The sequence below is a fragment of the Sminthopsis crassicaudata genome, chromosome 6 (genome assembly GCF_048593235.1).
Source record: "Sminthopsis crassicaudata isolate SCR6 chromosome 6, ASM4859323v1, whole genome shotgun sequence".
In the NCBI taxonomy this organism is placed as follows: Eukaryota; Metazoa; Chordata; class Mammalia; order Dasyuromorphia; family Dasyuridae; genus Sminthopsis; species Sminthopsis crassicaudata.
This window is the reverse complement of record NC_133622.1, coordinates 117,267,596-117,282,492: the sequence shown is the minus strand read 5'-3', so window position 1 is coordinate 117,282,492 and position 14,897 is coordinate 117,267,596.

Here is a 14,897-nt window from a genome sequence, read left to right as displayed (position 1 = left end):
GTTTGCTCTGAGGAGCAATTTTGTTTGTGGGGAAAATCTGGGAATTTTCTTACTACTGCCAAATGTTTGTGGCAGCCCTTTTTTGTAGTGGCTAGAAACTGGAAAATGAATGGATGCCCATCAATTGGAGAATGGTTGGGTAAATTGTGGTATATAAATATTATGAAATATTATTGTTCTGTAAGAAATGTCCAGCAGGATGAATACAAAGAGGCTTGGAGAGACTTACATGAAGTGATGCTGAGTGAAATGAGCAGAACCAGGAGATCATTATATACTTCAACAATGATACTGTATGAGGATGTATTCTGATTGAAGTATATATCTTCAACAAAGAGAAGATCTAATTCAGTTCCAATTGATCAATGATGGACAGAATCAGCTACACCCAGAGAAGGAACACTGGGAAATGCGTGTAAACTGTTTTCATTTTTGTTTTTCGTCCCAGCTTATCTTTACCTTCTGGATCCAATTCTTCCTGTGCAACAAGAAATTCGATTCTGCACACATATATTGTATTGAGGACATACTATAACATATTTAACATGTATGGGACTGCCTGCCATCTAGGGGAGGGGGTGGAGGGAAGGAGGGGAAAATTTGGAACAGAAGTGAGTGCAAGGGATAATGTTGTAAAAAATTACCCATTCATATGTACTGTCAAAAAAAAAAGTTACAATTATAAAATTAATTAAAAAAGAAAAGAAAAGAAAAGAAGAAGTAAAGTCAGAGATGTGTGGAATAGAGAGATAAGGTGAACTTACAGGAATATGTGAATTCTTTTTCTGTATTTTATTTTCATTATTTCTGTGTTTCCCCTATGACCTGTATAACATGTGTAGTCCCATATGTACTTGAGCCTTGGCCAGCTAAATCTGAAGCCTGAAGACCTGATTTTCTGTTTCCTAGAAATCAGGTGATTTCGGGGAAACAGAAACCTTCCATTCCAATTTCTCCAGATAGCAACAACCAATTAGATGTCTCCCCCTCCCCTTCTCAATGCTCTCTTACTTGTGACATAATCTCTTGTATAAAAGCTGTGTATCTAAAGAAGCCCTCCTACCACAAGCTTTTTCTTTCCCTTATTTTGTGATAGAATAGCTCATCCTCTTAAGGTATTAAAAACAACCTTTCTGCTTTATATTTTGAGTGATCTCTGAGTAGTTATTTTGGGTAAGGGTCTTCTACATCCCACAAAAGAGATGAGGAAGGAGAGAATTCCAGTTATGGAGGACAACCAGTAAAAATGCTGAGAATTGGGACATGAAGTATTATTTGTGAAGAATAGCAAGGAGGCAAATGTTACTAGATCAGTGGGAGGTTGTAGAGAGTGCAAGTTTACAAGAAATGTGAAAATATAGCAAGAAGTCAGTTTATGAAAAACTTTAAAATCTCAATAGAAAATTTCATAATTTGATCATGGGGACAAGAGGGAGTTGCTGGATTGAATAACGAGGAAAAATTATTATATTGGTAAAGAAAGATTAATTTGACAGCAGAATGGAAAATGAATTGAAGTTGGGGAAAAGGCAGGGAGCTCAACTAGTAGGCTATTGCAGTAGACTAGGTTTGAAGTGATGAAGACTTGTACCATAATGGTGGAAAATATGGTATATACCTGAGATATTGTAAAGGACTGAACTCAGCAACAGATTGGATATGGGGAAAGGGCTGAGAGAGACTGAAGAATTATGACACCTAGGTTGTGAGCCTTGGTATTTGAGAAGATGGTAGTGTGCTTGACAATATAAAGTAAGGATTAAGTAGGGCTTTTATGGTAAAAATAATAAGTTTAGTTTTGGACATGTTCATTTGAAGATATCTATGAGTCATCTAGTTCAAGATGTCCAATAAGCATTTAGAGATGCAAGTCTGGAGGTCAGCAAAAAAGGTTAGATTTAGACAAAAAGATCTGAGAGTCATATGAATAGAGATGAGAGTTGAATCCATGTAAACTGAATCCATGATTTCATCTGATGATGAGATCATTAAACAGGATTGTATAGAGAGAAAATTATATATATATATATGACTTATTCTTGGTAGAAACCCAATATTCAACACATGACCTGAATTGAAAACCCAGTAAGAGACTGAGAATGAATGGCCAAAGATATAAGATGAGAATAGAGAACATAAAAAACTAGAGAGAAGAGAATATTCAGGAAGCTGATTATGTTGATTAACAGTATCAAAGGCTACACATGGGTCCAGAAAGATAAAAATTCTAGTGGGGCACCAATTCCTCACTGTGGTCCCAGCACAGAGCTAAGTAAATGGCCAACCCCCTCCCCCCACCCATGAACTTGATACACTATAAGACTGTAGGTAGGTCTTAGAATATTATACTCTTATGATAAAAAAATTATGCATACCCAGAGAAAGAATTGATTGTGTCTGAATACTGATTGAAGTATACTCTTAAAAAAACAAAACAAAAAAAAAAAAAACTTTATTTTTCTTGAGAGTTTTTTTTTTGAGGGGGGACAGGAGATCTATATTTTCTCTTGCAACATGACTTTTATGGAAATGTTTTGCATAACTTCACATGTGCCTTCTTAATGTGGGATGGGGTGGAAAAAATGGGATAGAATCTGAACTCAAAATTTTTAAAACAAATGTAAAAAAATTGTTTTATATGTAACTTAGGGAAAATAAAAATATTAAATAAAAAAATAAAATAAAAAGATAGGCCATGGGGGAAAAAAACAACATTATATTTCAATGAACAAAAGAAGGTTGCAACCAAAAATAACTTATCCAGCAAAATTGAGTATAATTCTGAATTTTAAAAAATGGTTGTTTAATAAAATGAAAGACTTTCAGGTATTTGTGACAAAAAAGACCAGAACTCAACAAACAAATTGACACATAAGAGCCATGAGAAAAAATGAAGTAAATATTAAAGACCAATTAAGCAAATTCTGAAGGAGCTGGACTGAATAGGATTTGAGCTCTATTCATCCACGAGATTCAGTGAATACAGTTCTTCCTTGAACACAGAATCATTGTGATGTAATGGTTCAGGAAAACAAATGATGTGATCTAAGAGAGCACTCTTGGTCACCAAATGATGAGATTATTGGAGGCACCAAATAAGAGAGTTTGGTCATGTGAAGAATTCACAATAGTCATTATACTTGACAAAAGGTAGATTTATTTAGGAGAAGAGGTTACAGACACAAAATGAAGAGATATAATAAGCACCAGGAGTAGTAAATATGAAATAAAGTTGGGAGACCATATAGTTAGCAAGGAAAATTTAGGTATCTATCTATTTATCTATTATCTGTCTATCTATCTATCTATCTATCTATCTATCTATCTATCTTCTATCTGTCTGTCTGTCTATCTAAAGGAAAAACACCATGTGGCATGGGGGTGTGTAATGTTCTTTGTTTCGGTTTCCTTGGGGTCTCTGGGAGCAGCTTTCGTTTCAGTTCAGTAATCACTACGAGGACAGCCAGGTGTTAAAGTCCAAAAGTCTTTATTGTCTCCTTGCTTTTATTGGGCATCTTTCTGGAGAGCCTTTCAGTCTGGCCTTGGTCTTAGTGGAGAAATGCAGGAGAGCCTGTTACCAGTGGCCTGATTGAAGATCAAATGAATGTCTGCCCTTGGTTCCAAGAGGTTGAGCTCCCACTTCTCTGCCCCCTGAAAGCTTCTCCTCTGTGGCTCTCAGTCCCTGCTCATATGCTCTGCACTGAATATAAACTAATCATTATATCACTAGGAAACCATTATTTGTTGTAAGATTAAATCAACCATACTGAACCATGCTAAACTAGATAACCATTGTCTCATCAATTCCACTTAGTATCTTCTAAGCATCCTTGTTTCAACTTCAGAGTTCTGGCCCATAACAGGGGTGGTTTGAGAAAAAAGACCTCACTACACAGAATGCTGTGGTAGGGTATAACCTTAAGAGGGATTCAGCAAAGATGACAAGAGCCACATTTATAAGAGAAATTTAACCTCAGAAGTTTGACATAACTCAGATTTCTGAACAGACATGTGAAATGCCAAAGACGGGCCAGCTGTATTGGCTCTTGCAGTGACTGTGGAAGCAAAAAAAGAGAGAGACACAGGTGTTTAAGGTCAAGACGTTTATTGTAGCTAAACACTCTCTATTTAAACTCTGAAACCTCAAAACACTCAGGAAACAAAAGGCACATAAGTCTGTCATTACCTGTAGAGACAATGTATTTTTGAGGTCCAAGGAGAAATTTTGCATCCTCTAGCGATAGGACCTCACCCCCTAGCCATCCTATTTATGGGAGTACCCCATGTATCTGTTCCTGGTCCTCCCCAGTCTTTGCTGGTCTGCTGCCTGGCACTTAGAGGGGGTCAAAGCCAGGTCAAGATGGCCTTGAGTCCTGTAGTTAATCAGGTGTATTGGCCTGGAGAGGCACAGACATAGCAAGGTGAGGCTGCCCACAACCTCCAGACAGGGTAAGAGTGTCTAAAAAAGCTAAACTGATTCCTATTAGTGCCCTTCCCTGCCTGCACCAGGGAACAATTCCATCAGTGTTCCAATTCCTCTCTGCAATTACTGAGGATCTCATCAATTGGGGATGACTGTTTTTTGCTATTATGGCCTCAGTTTTTTTGAGATTTAGCCTTTAATCATTTTGTATTAATTTATAGAGACTGGTTCTATCTTCTCAGTTAGAATGTAAGCTTTTTAAGGGTAAGGATTGTGTGTTATACTTTTTTTTTCATCCACAGTACCTATTTAAGCCCATAGAAGATGTTTAATAAATGCTTAATTGCTTATGTTTTCTTTTAACAGCTAATGTTACATGAATGGTCGTTTGACATTTTCTCAGCCACTTGAAGTTGATAAAAGAAATCTCTCTACATCTCAAGTTTTACTACTTGGTACTATTCCAGCATATGTTAACATATTAGTACAATGAGATCAGATTTCAGGGGAAACTTCAACTATGATAAAAAAAAAAAAAAGGCACAAAGGAAAGGCCAACTCTATCTGGGGTGATTTCCCAAGTTGTGTAATTTCTTTCATTAGTAAACATGAGCTTCTCACATTTTCTTGTTACAGAGGCAAATGTAACATTTGTGCAGATTAGTAAACAGTTTCATTTTTTAGTATAAACAGACATTGCAGTTTAAATCTGCCAAGAATTGCAGAGGTAATTATGTAAATGTAGTACAACACCAGAAGCAGTTAGTTTTAAAAATATTCATAGAAACAAATGTATATTATTGCAATGAACAAAGGAAAAAATATGACTAGAGGTATAATAATCATACTGTCCTCTGCCCAGATTAGCAAGAAGGAAAATACATTTTGTGACTAAACACCATAGATTATGTCATTTAAGAGTGGTTTCACAATTTTGGGGATTATTGGCCTCAACCAATTCCTCAATCTAATTAATATTCAGTTCCTTAAATTAATGAACCCTGAATCATGAAGATATGTAGCTTGCTTTCTTATTATTTGTATATAACACTATATATTTTTCAGAGTATGTGTAACCTGTGATCAATATATCCTCTAACCTAGCAATATAAACCTTGGATGATGTTTTGTGGGATGATATAGTTATTCTCTGTGACTTCAACTCCATAGCTTTAGAGTTATATCTACAAATAGTTACCATTTTATCTAGTTACTTAATGACAGTTTTAGCATGTAGTTAACATTTTGCTTCAATAGCATTGATATAAAATTGGAACATTGATGCATTGTTGGTACAGTTATGGAACTGATCCAACTATTTTGAACTATGACTAAAGGTTTACAAAACTGTACATACATTTTGATGCAGCAATACCACTACTAGGTCTGTATTCTAAAGGGATCCTAAAAAGAGAAAAGGATTCATATGTTCAACAATGTTTATAGCATCTTTTTTTGTGATGGCAAAGAATTGGAAACTGAGGGCATGCCCATCAGTTGGGGGATGGCTGAACAATATGAACATAATGGAATACTATTGCTCTGTATGAAATGATTAGCAGGTGAATGTCAGAAAAACCTGGAAAGACTTAAGTGAACTGATGCAAAGTGAAGTGATCAGACCTAGGAAAATGTTACGCATAGTTAACAGCAACAATGGAATGATCAACTTTGATAGACTTAATTCTTCTCAGAAAAGTGAAGTGAAAATAGTATCCTTTGACCTGCAGTGATCTGAGTAAGACAACTCCAAAAGACTCATGATGGAAAAATGCTATGCAGACAAAGAACAATGAAGTCTGAATGCAGGTCAAAGCTTACTATTTTCACTTTATTTTTTTTTCATGGTTTTCCCCTTTTGTACTGATTCTTTTTTCCCAACATGAGTAATATAGAAATATTTAATATGATTGTGTATGTATAACCCATATCAAATTGTATGCTGTCTTGGGGAGGGGGGAGAAGAGGGAGGAAAAAAATATTTTGGAACTCAAAATCTTACAATAAGTGAATGTTGAAAACTTCTTTACATATGATTCAAAAAATACTATTAAATGGGGGAAAAATAAACATTGATATATCCCATTCTATTTTTTACCTTTCAATTAAACAAATTTATTGTTTATTATGTGAAAGGACTTGTCCAAGATTTTTTCAGAATTACTGGCATTTTAATTTTGTGCATTTTCTATGGAATGAGTTTTCACTTTTTTGCATGTGTTCTTTCAGTTATATTAAAAATTCTTTCAACTACTCAATGGTGTCTCCTCTTTTTATTATTCTTGGACTTTAGTAAGCAAAAACTGTTCATCTAGAATTACAGAATTCAGAAAGTTAAATGGGATTGTAGAGATGACTGAAATCTTGGTCTCAAACTCAAATAGAAATGGGACCATATGGCCTATAGATGACATACTGGCTTAGAAAATCACACATACACACACACACACACACACACACACACACTTTTTCTATTATACTTTAACTTGTTTTATCAAATATTTCCCAATAACATTAATCAGATTTGGTACTTGGAACAGTATAGTTGCTGGCTATAAGAAGATCACTTCTGATGAAGATGGAAATTGAAAATTAGAGATATAAAGCAATTTGTCCAATTCCTATATAGTCAGCTGGTAGAATCAAACATGGGTTTCATAATTTTAATTGGATTTAGAGGACCTATGTTCAAGAGAACATATGTTCAAATCTTCACTTCATCACTTATTACCTGTGTGATTTTGGGGAAAATTATTTAGCCTTATTTTCTTCATCTGAAAAATGAAAGAATTGGACTAGGTAGTCTCTGAGATTTCTTCGTGTCCTATATCTATGCTCCTATGACTTCTTCAGTATTCATCTTTTTAGGTTGAAGGATCTGAATCTTTTGAATCTACTTTGTATGACAGACTCTCTATATCTTTTATTATTTCAGGTGTCCGTCCTTTTTTTTTCCAACTGTATTTTTATCTTTCCTGAATGTGCCAAAACAGAACACAATACTTTAGGTCATACTGAAGCAAAGTTTACAGCAAAATTAAGGCCAAAGGTTCTGTTCATATGCCTTCCTAAATTATGCATAGTTAATTATCAGTAGTTAATCAACATTTATTAAACACATAGAATATGCCAAGTATTATATTAAGAGCTGAAGATACTAATTAAAAAAAAAAAAAGACAGTTCTTAATCTCAAGAACCTTAGAATCTCAAGAGGAAAAATAATATATAAGTGAAAGTTGTAATGAGGGGAGAAAGGGTGGGGGGAAGAGTCCATACTGAGGGGAGGCTCTGGGATTGTTTATTACTTCATCCTTCAGTCTTGATCAGAGGAGAGAGGCAAATTGAAGGAGTTGAGAATGTGTTGAGTATCAAAACTGAATCAATTCCCATGATGATGAGATTTCAGTGATGAATTTATCTTATTCTGGAGTTGAAACCAAGCAGAATGGGCAGCTGATAAGAAGAGACATATATTCACAAACTCAATAATGTTCTCAGATTGCTCTCTTCTATTGAAATTGATAACTCATAGCCTATTATCCTATGAACCTACTTTGAAATAGGTTTTCCTCAAAAGCATTATCTTATACTTTCTGAAACTAATTTGGGTTCCCTGCCTTAAGTCTCTGAATTAATCCTCCACACAGCTGCTAAAATGATATTCTTAAAACACAGGTCTGATCATGACATTTCCCTCTCAGTAAACTCTAGTGGCTCTTTATTATCTCTAGAATCAACAACAAACCTTTCTATTTTGCATTTAAATGTCTTCACAATCTAGCTTTAACTTAATTTTCCAGATTTTATCCATTATTCCCCTTTATATGCTTTATTGCTGTTCAGTTATTCCAGTCATGCCCAATCCTTTGTGAACCCATTTGGCAATCTTTTTCTTCCTTCCTTCCTCCTTCCCTTCCCTTCCTCCTCCTCCTTTCCTCCTTCCTTCCTTCCTTCCTTCCTTCCTTCCTTCCTTCCTTCCTTCCTTCCTTCCTTCCTTCCTTCTTTCCTCCCTCCCTCCCTCCCTCCCTCCCTCCCTCCCTTTCTTTCTTTCTTTCTTTCTTTCTTTCTTTCTTTCTTTCTTTCTTTCTTTCTTTCTTTCTTTCTTTCTTTCTTTCTTTCTTTCTTTCTTTCTTTCTTTCTTTCTTTCTTTCTTTCTTTCTTTCTTTCTTCCTCTCTTTCTTCCTCTCTTTCTTCCTCTCTGTCTTTCTTTCTTTCTTCCTCTCTTTCTTCCTCTCTGTCTTTCTTTCTCTCTGTCTCTTGTCTTTCTTTCTCTCTCTTCCTTTCTCTGTTTCTTTCTTTTTCTTTCTCTCTTTCTTTCTTTTTATTTTTTCCCCTAATTACATGTCAAGACAATTTTTTACAAGATTTGACTTTCACAATATTCTTCCTCCTCCCCTCCCTCCCCATCCCAAAATGGTAGTCAATTCATAGAAATTATGCATGTGCTATCATGTAAAAATTTTCAATATTAATCACAATTGTAAAAGCAGAAAGATCAAAAGAAAAAATGAAAAAGAATAAAATGAGTGAAAAAAATGTGTTTTGATTTGCATCCAGAGTCCATCAGTTCTTTATTTAGGTTTTTAAAAATCTTGTCTATTTGCCATTTCTTATTACACAATAATATTCCATTACATTCATATACCACAACTTGATCAGCCATTCCCCAATTGATAATCATCAATAAGATTACACATATCCCTAGTGCTTTGATAAACACCCCCAATATATAACTAAATATATTATCCAAATTTTAATTTTAATTTGCCAAGAGAAGACTTCTAACTTTTTTGTAGAGCATAATACCCAATCTACATAGTGCTGAAGAAAAACCCCTTGAATTTCTATTGGGAGGAGGATATAGGCTATTTTGGTTACAGCATGTGATTTAAAAGAAAAATAGATGAGTTGCATCTTTTCTCAAAACACTGCTATTATGAAATGTGTGGTGAAGACCAGGACTCTGAGCATGTATGAGGAAACACTGCTACACTGACCCCATTTCAACTCTGTATGTGTGTGTGTGTGTGTGTGTGTGTGTGTGTGTGTGTGTGTGTGTGTTTGCCTGCTTAATTTTAGAATGTAATGCCGGAGAAACTGAGGCAAGGTAGAGATTAGAGAGTTTTTAATATTTTATTAAGTGGAGAGTTTAATTGACTGGACAGGGCTCTCGTCTCAAAGTATCCAGTGATGAATGGGAGAATGCCAAACCCTTTTATATCTTTCAAACAAAGAAAAGAAGAGCGGGAAAAGTTCTTACAGAACCTTTTGGTTCTGTCAGGATGGGGAGAGCAATAAAGTCTTACTAAAAAGCCAGAGTCAGGATGTTTGAATTAACAGAAGTAAGGATGTCAATTGAAGTATCCAGGATGGTCTTATGTCTTAGAATATTTTAGAGGGATAGTGTCACAAATTCTTTGAAGGCAGAGGAGCCAGGATGTCTGATCTGCTCCTCATCTCCCATTGACAATTTATAACCTTAGAGCAAATGTTCCTCAGTCTTAATGAACCAGGGGGGTTTTACAACTTAAGAGGATTGAGGCAGAACAGTTAAGGAAACTGAGATAGAACAATTCAGGGAAACTCAAACAGAACAATAAGGGAAAACTAGTGCAGCAAAACTGAGGTAGAACGGTTCAAGGAGACTGTGGCATAACAACAACAAAAGCCAGAGGCTTTTTCACTATTCCTCTCAGCCCCTGCCCAATCAGCTCTATCCCTTGCACCATGTTAAAAATAACTCAGCCACTGAGAGGGAAATTTGGAATTTTTTCTCAGGCCATGACTGCAGATAGCTGACTGAGCCCTAAAGGGTTGACTTTTATCAATTCTGGGAGTTACAACTCATAGTACATATTATTTACTATTAATATATGCTAACTTGTGCTATGGAACACTAATTAGATTTACATTTCTAAATGAGTGCAATCAAACTTGTTCAAAATGCACATACAATACTCTCCTCCAACCTGAGTCCTAAAGATTTTGTGAAATATCTTTTATATTGGACTCATGCCAAGTTTTCCTCTCTGCTTGTCTGGATGCTGTATATCTTTTGGAGATGGTTATGTGGCAAGTGCCTGTCAATCAATCAGCACTGCCATCTAGCAAACACTGGTTTGCTTGAGTCTTAATTGGGAAAATTACAGGAGCCAGAAATCATTGTGCTCTAGGAAAATGCTAAAGATTTCCAGCAGGCTTCTGCTAATTCTACCTATGGATGTTCCTAACTTGTTTAACACATAATACTATTAGTAGTATATTACACAAGTTGTTAATGAAGTTATTTATAATATTTTTGTATTGGTAGTCTGTTCTATCAGTGGGACCACATATACTTACCAGTTGTTTAAGAACAAACACATTGTTTACCACATTATTTCACATGATAGCTTATCATAGTACTGAAAAACAACTTAAGAAAGACCCAAAATAGTTCAATCATAAAATAGAAACTTAAATGAAGTTAACAAAGTTATTTATACTATTTTATTAAAGTAAAACAAAATTTGTTTTTACTACAAGAGTCCTCTGGAACTATGGCTCAATCCCTTTTGTTGCAGATGTTGAAGAGATTAAATAGCAAAAGAATCCCTGGAGTGAAGTTAATTTGAAGATCAAAGAAGAAAGGATAGAGAAACATCCCTTCTTACTAGTTACTAGTTAGTAATTAACTTCCTGCCTCTTTAGTGGTTACATTAGTAAAGACAATATGGCCTGTAATCTGAGTGGCACATATATCTTTGAGTGATCTTTGATCAATTGATACTGGCAACCTTGCTTATTCCAAGGAGCAAGATATTCTATCCTTTGATTCCAGGCATTATCTCTACCTGTCCTCCATACCTGGAATGTTCTCTCTCTTTTGCTCTATTACTGTCCCTGGCTTCTTTTAAGCTCCAATTAAAATTCTACCTTCTAAAGGAAAACTTCCCTAACTCTTTTTCATTCCAGTGTCTTCCTTTTGTTAATTATTTACTATTTGATGGCAGAAACTAGGCATGGACCCACATTTAACACCACATACTAAGATAAGATCAAAATGGGTCCAAGATTTAGGCATAAAGAACCAAATCATAAATAAATTAGAACATAGGATAGTTTATCTCTCAGACTTGTGGAGGAGGAAGGAATTTGTGTCCAAAGGAGAACTAGAGACCATTATTGATCACAAAATAGAAAATTTTGATTACACCAAATTAAAAAGTTTCTGCACAAACAAAACTAATGCAAATAAGATTAGGAGGGAATTAACAAATCGGGAAAACATTTTTACAGATAAAGGTTCTGATAAAGGCCTCATCTCCAAAATATTCAGAGAATTGACTTTTGACTTTAATGTATAAGAAATCAAGGCAATTGATAAATGGTCAAAGGATATGAACAGACATTTTTCAGATGATGAAATTAAAACTCTTTCTACTCATATGAAAGAGTGTTCCAAATCACTATTGATCAGAGAAATGCAAATTAAGACAACTCTGAGATATCATTACACACCTGTCAGATTGGCTAAGATGACAGGAACAAATAACGATGAATGTTGGAGGGGCTGTGGGAAAACTGGGACACTGATGCATTGTTGGTGGAGTTGTGAAAGAATACAACCATTGTGGAGAGCAATCTGGAATTATGCCCCAAAAGTTATCAAACTGTGCATACCCTTTGACCCAGCAGTGCTACTCCTGGGCTTATATCCCAAGGAAATACTAAAGAAGGGAAAGGGACCTGTATGTGCCAAAATGTTTGTGGCAGCCCTTTTTGTAGTGGCTAGAAACTGGAAAATGAATGGATGTCCATCAATTGGAGAATGGTTGGGTAAATTATGGTATAATAATGTTATGGAATATTATTGTTCTGTAAGAAATGACCAACTGGAGGAATACAGAGAGGCTTGGAGAGACATCAACTGATGCTGAGTGAAACGAGTAGAACCAGGGGATCATTATACACTTCAACAATGATACTGTATGAGGATGTATTCTGATGGAAGTGGATATCTTCAACACAGAGAAGAGCTAACCCAATTCCAATTGATCAATGATGGACAGAATCAGCTACACCCAGAAAAGGAACACTGGGAAATGAGTGTAAACTGAGAGCATTGTTTTTTTTTGTTTTGTTTTGTTTTGTTTTTGTTTTGTTTTGTTTCTCTTCCCAGATTATTTTTACCTTGCAAATACAACCCTTCCTTTGCAACAACAACAACAAAAAAATTCGGTTCTGCACATATATATTGTACCTAGGATATACTATAAGATATTTAATATGTATGGGAATGCCTGCAATCTAGGGGAGGGGGTGGAGGGAAGGAGGGGAAAAATTCGGAACAGAAGGGAGTACAAGGGATAATGTGTTTAAAAAAAAATTACCTATGCATATGTACTGTCAAAAAAATGTTATAATTATAAAAATTAATTTTTAAAAATTCTTTACTATTTGTCCAGTAGATAGCTTCATTTGTATATGTTTGTTATGTTATCTCCATTCTTTCCCTTTTTAGGACCACCTTAGTCCAGGAAGAACCCAGAGACTAGTTTCTGAAGTTTGACCAAAAACATATAGTGAATTAGCCATGTTTCTCCACGTTGATTAATACTAGAGACATAGATTACAGCTGGAAGATACCTCAAAAATCATCTAATAGTGTCTCAATTTTCCCTCATCACTTCCAACATTTATCATTTTCTTTTTCTGTCTTAATAAGCTATGTAATAAGTGTGAGATAGTACCTCAGAATTGTGTTAATTTGCATTTGTTCAATCAATAATGATTTAGAACATTTTCATTTAGATAGCTTTGATTACTGCAGCAGAAAGCTGACTTCATATTTTTTGATCATTTGTCAATTAGGAAATGGCTCATTTAAAAAAATACTACTACTGGGGCAGCTAGGTGGCACAGTGGCCTGGAATCAGGAAGACTCATCTTTGCTAGTTAAAATCTGGGGACAGACACTTACTAGTTGTATTACCCTATGCAAGTCACTTAATCCTGTGTGCCACAGTTCTGCATCTGTGAGTTGGAGAAGGAAAAGGCAAGTCCTATAAGTACCTTTGCCAAGAAAATCCCAAATGAAGTCATGGTGAGTCAAATATGTCTGAAAAAAAAAATGACCCAACAACAAAAGACTACTGATAGATATAGTTCTAGCTCAATATCTCTCTTGGAGACAAAAGATCCTCCTGGGTTTTCTCCTATTAGACTGATGACAATGTTGACATGGCCTTCTCCTTCTACTCTCTGAAAAAAGTGGCAGCTGTAGGGTCCCCCAAAGTCAGGTTATACAGCTACCAGATCTTATTTAAATATGCCATATATGTCAGTCACCTTTAAATTTAGCTAGCAACTATGCACATGAATTTCTGATATGTATATTTACTTATCAATTATATATATGTATTATTGTACTAATAATTATGTACATTATTTTTAAAATCACATAAGAATAAAGTTTTAAAGGATGAAATAGGAACTAAACATTTTATTCTAAAGCCACTAGACACATTAAATAGGGGAAATACAAGATCAAGTTTGCACCTTAGGAAAATAACTAGCATCTGTGTGAAAGGAAGATTAAAAAGACTTAAAGCAGGGAGATTTAAGTAGGAGGCTCTTGGCAAAAGTCCGGACAAGAAGTGTTCAGGGCATGAGTTAGAGTGGTAAGGTAGGATAAAGAAAAAGAAAAGGATAGATTAAAAAAAATATGGGAAAAGAACTGACAAGATTCAGCAACTAATTGGATATGTGGAGAAAGGACATTTGAGGAATTAAAGTTCTTACTGTTAGAGAAGGTAGTTTCCCTGATAATAATAGGACAGTTTGAAAGAGGAATGAGTTTGGAGGAAATATAGCATAATGACATCTTCAATGCAGATTCCAATATATTCATTTCTGTCCATTCTGGATAACTTAGTATATCCCTAATAGAATGAAATGGGAAGAAGTGGGGAGTTCCTAATCCATCATTACCCCAGCTTCTGAGGGGCACCAGTTAAAGTTATAAAGGTGCAAGGCATTGTGATGGGGTAAAGAGGAGGTAGAAATTTTCCCAGTGATATATATGAATGTCTTCCCAGATAGCAGTTAGGGTTTAACTGTTTATCTGAAGAATGAACACCATGCATTAAGCTGTGTTTGGAGAAGTAAACCCCATTTCCCTGAGAATCAGACTTGAGTTTTTGTTTTGTTTTTTTGCCTTTTTTTTTCTTCAATTCTAGACACAGGTAATAGAGCTCTGGATCTTGAAGCTTGGTGACCTTAAAGCCAAGATTCCAGGCTAGATACTTTTGCCAGTTTATCAAGAAAGCCTTGAGAATCCAGGGTTCCAGGACTTAAATATTAGAAGTGATCCCTAAGAGATTGATACAGGGTAATGAAGGAGATTATTTATGTCCACAGATATTGGGAGTATTTATATATTTAATCTGACCATACATTTTAAGTGAACAGTACTTTTTGTAAAAGCTAATT